Source organism: Arachis hypogaea, chromosome 10 (assembly GCF_003086295.3).
Source record: "Arachis hypogaea cultivar Tifrunner chromosome 10, arahy.Tifrunner.gnm2.J5K5, whole genome shotgun sequence".
NCBI classification, from domain to species: Eukaryota; Viridiplantae; Streptophyta; class Magnoliopsida; order Fabales; family Fabaceae; genus Arachis; species Arachis hypogaea.
The window spans coordinates 84,775,468-84,779,332 of record NC_092045.1 but is presented as its reverse complement, the minus strand read 5'-3'; the positions used below and the strand labels follow the sequence as shown (position 1 = coordinate 84,779,332).

At 35.0% G+C, this 3,865-nt stretch overlaps 1 pseudogene; it reads right to left on the bottom strand.

Moving 5' to 3' along the window:
• Nucleotides 1–2,280: 2,280 nt before the first annotated feature.
• LOC112718279 (uncharacterized) lies at nt 2,281–3,865 on the bottom strand (annotated as a pseudogene).

Here is a 3,865-nt window from a genome sequence, read left to right as displayed (position 1 = left end):
GAATTCATCCGCACTAATTTCATGGGCTATGTGGATAACTTGCATCGGGTAACAATATATTTCTGTACTTTAATTGACAATGGTCCTCTGCCTTTAGTTTAGTGTTGTCTTAGACAAGTGGATAAACTCGACTTCTCATGTGCTTTTAACAATGTTGGTGTCTCGTAACTTATTTGCTTGATTTGTACAGATATATGTTCCGATGTACAGGGAGCAACATGATGGGTCGATAAATGCCGGTTAAGAATTCCTGAAAAATATTTTCTAAAACAGCGTTGCAAGTACAGTCTTAACCGATAAAATTTTCACTATCAATTTCAATTGCATCACAATTAAAAATAAATAACCGGGAGTAGAATTCTGGGTCATTTCCCTTAGAGTTGACACGAGGCAAATTTTGGTTAGGATTTTTCTTATTTTTTTTTGAAATTGAGAACAGAAAAATAAATAGCTAGGAATTAAAGCAATGAATAACTAACAAGAGATGATAAGTATTCAAAATAAAAGGCCTTGGTTAGGGGAGAGAATTAGAATTTCTATCCTTATTGTCTTTCCCAAGTGGTAAAATAAAAGTTCATTGCTCCCACTTAGTCATCCTCTAGCAATTAAAGGAAAGTCAAGTGGGCATCACACACTCTAGCTCACAAGTTCTAGTCACTTTATGGGGAAGGAATAGAATTGGTGAGAATTGAGCTAGCCAGCACTTTCCAATTACAGATTAATACTTGGGTATAACAACTCAAGGGGATCTAATTACTTAACCCCCAACCAAGTTGGGAGCTTTACTCCATTAACATGAATGCCATTTTCATAAACACATGGTAGGTGTAAATAAAAGACATGATAATTATGAGAAATTAATTAAATCGAAATTGGCACTAACAATAATTAACAAGGATCAAACAAATAGTAAAAATAAACATAAAAATAATTCAATGCAATAATAAAATCCAAGAGTGACAAGATCCAAACATGAATTCAAAGCAATCAAATGGAAAAGAGTAATAGAGGTACTAGAGAAGAAAACTATAAGGACAATGACTCTATTTAAAGGTAGCAGCAGCTCTCTCAAGATCCAATTCAAAGCAAAACTAAGATTATCAAAAATCTTAGAAAGAAGTAGGTGTTTCTCTCATTAGAATTCTAAAATAATAAAAAACTAAAGTGAAAAGTGAAGTGTGTCTGGTCTCAGCTCCATCCCAACCTCTAGTCTGTGTTTTCGGGCTTGAAACTGGGTCCAAATCAGCCCAGAAATCGCCCCCGGCGAATTTTGTTAAGTGCAGCACGTGACGCTGTGTCACGCATACGCGTCGTCTGAACTTCTGCACTGGTCACGCCTACGCATCACTAAAAGACGCTCTTGATCACACGTACGCGTCAGCCATGCGTGCGCATCGCTCCTCGCTTCTCAAGTCGTTAATTTCTTGTGTTCCTTCTACTTTAACATGCTTCATCTTCATCCTTTAAGCCATTCATGCCTTATAAACCTGAAAACACTTAAAAAACACATCACAGCATCGAATGGTAATAAAGGAGAATTAAAAATTAACAATTTTAAGGCCTAGCTAGGAAGCATGTTTTCAATCATAGCACAAAATTAGGAAGAAAACTTAAAAACATGCAATTTACATGAATAAGTGTGAGAATAGTTGACAAAATCCATTCAATTCAATACAAAATATATCATAAAATAGTGGTGTATCACAACACTGGTACCTGATTATTGTGGATCTGGTGTTCCACAGGCTCATTTACCTAGATTCCGCAAAGAATTCATCGGAACGAGGCTAGGATTACTCAAATGAAATATGTGGCGAGTACACACTACATGACCTTTACCAACTCCTCATGCATTTCATGCATTAATAAATGACTTCCACCTTAGTTGTAGGTCATATTTTGCCTGCCTCTTTGTGATCCTCATTTACTTAGTTTCAATCTTCAATTTAGTAAGCCAGTGTATAGGGGGCAAATACTCTGATTGGGAGTTATAGTTTCATAATAGTATATAGAACTAAGAACTTAATATGCAGCAGTGGGCAAGTGCTAAACCAAAGTTATTTACAAAGACAAATATATTAAGTATACAATTTCAAAATTATGGACAATGTATTTTAGAAAAGAAAGAGAAGCCTTTTGTACCAGCAACATTGAATTGATTTATAGTTTCACTTTTCATCCAAAAATTCAAAGGTAACAATCATAAAGCCAAAAACCATAAAAAGGAAAGTCCAACTAAATTGTCTACTACTATGAATCTCTACTCTAGTTTTTAAGCTCCTAGGAAATTAGAACAGCCAAATAAAAGTCAGGTTCATCTACAAATTTAGCCAAATCAAAAGAATGAGCATCTGCAACAATTTGTAAACTTGTCCTATCAGGTAGGTCTAAAACTACAACTTTCGAATACTGCTTTCGTTGCTGTTCTAACACTAGTCTCCCTTGTGGATGACTGATAATCACCCGTCCACCTACAGGTTAGATCCAAAATTACAGAAAGAATAAGAAGTATCCAGAGCTCTGACCTAAGTTTCAAAAGAGGGAACAACAATTGAGCTAAAATATATGTGCAATAAGAAAATCTATCAAGTTTGCTACTATATTTGGTGCACTGTTCTAATACATTTGAAAATTTTAGCTTCTATACCAAAGTAGTAACTAAGGAGTATTAGAAATTTGACATTTTTAATCTATCCTCTTATTCAAACTTTAGTTCAAGCAAATTAAGAGCCAGACTTTGGTAATAGGTGTAGAAATCTTGGAATGCAAATAGCATTCTCTCTAGAGCAATTTCATTTAATGGGGCAAAACATTATTCAAAGCTTGATGAAAGATAAGATGTGTGAAGAAGTGTAGATGTTACAATTAAAATTGCAAAACGTTTTAAGTTTTATCTCATAATACATCATTAATAACCAAACTATATCCACAGTATCATCATTCTTTTAACCAATTTTGGCACTATCAAACTTTTGGTCATCCAGATAAATGGATTCTTTTGAATGATTTTTAAGAAATGTGTGTAAAATATGGTGCATAAAAATCAAGTCCATTTTCAAACACACAATTTGCAAATGCATAGTAATAAGGAAAAGAAGAAACTTCAACCACAAGAGAAAAACTTACCAGGTGAACATTTCTTAGCCAAAGACCCCAAAATCTCATCAAGTGGGCAAAGCAGGAAGAAAATAGAGAAAAACAACATCAAGAGGAGCCCATTTCTCTGGAACATACACAATCTTTCCTTGCCAACACTTAACCTTATCATATTTCTCTTTAATAAGAGCCAATATCAGAAGTGAATCGTGCACCACAAAAAGACACTTGCACAAACCCACCAATGTATCCACAAACTCTTCAAACCCAGTTGAGACTAAGACCCTTGAACCCTCTGCAACATTCCCAACAGATACAATATGTTCAATGCTTCTCTTGAATTCTACATTAGAATTTGACTGAACAGAATCAAGTATAGACCAGTCCTTTTCAACAACTTCTTCAATGTAAACAACGGATGTAGAACCAGCAGGGATTGTGTGTCTAACTTAGTGGCTTGCAGCAAAGTTGAAATAGGCTTAATGGGTTTTGATTTTCAGAAATTTGATGAAAATTTGAAAGCACTGCCACATAGATAAACATGTTGGTGCTTCAATTGAAGGTTTTGGTGGAATTTGCATAGTAGTGGGGTTATGGGGTGAAAGGAACCTACAAAAAAAGAATTCATGGGAAGAAAGAACTGGTTTTTACAGGTGGGTTTGCTCTTAAAACCGGATCCTGATGCTCAAATCAGTGTCTTGGAAGTAGAGAATAGAGGTTAGAGCTTGGGTTTGGATATTGAGGACTTGTCGAAAGAGATTTTACTCAA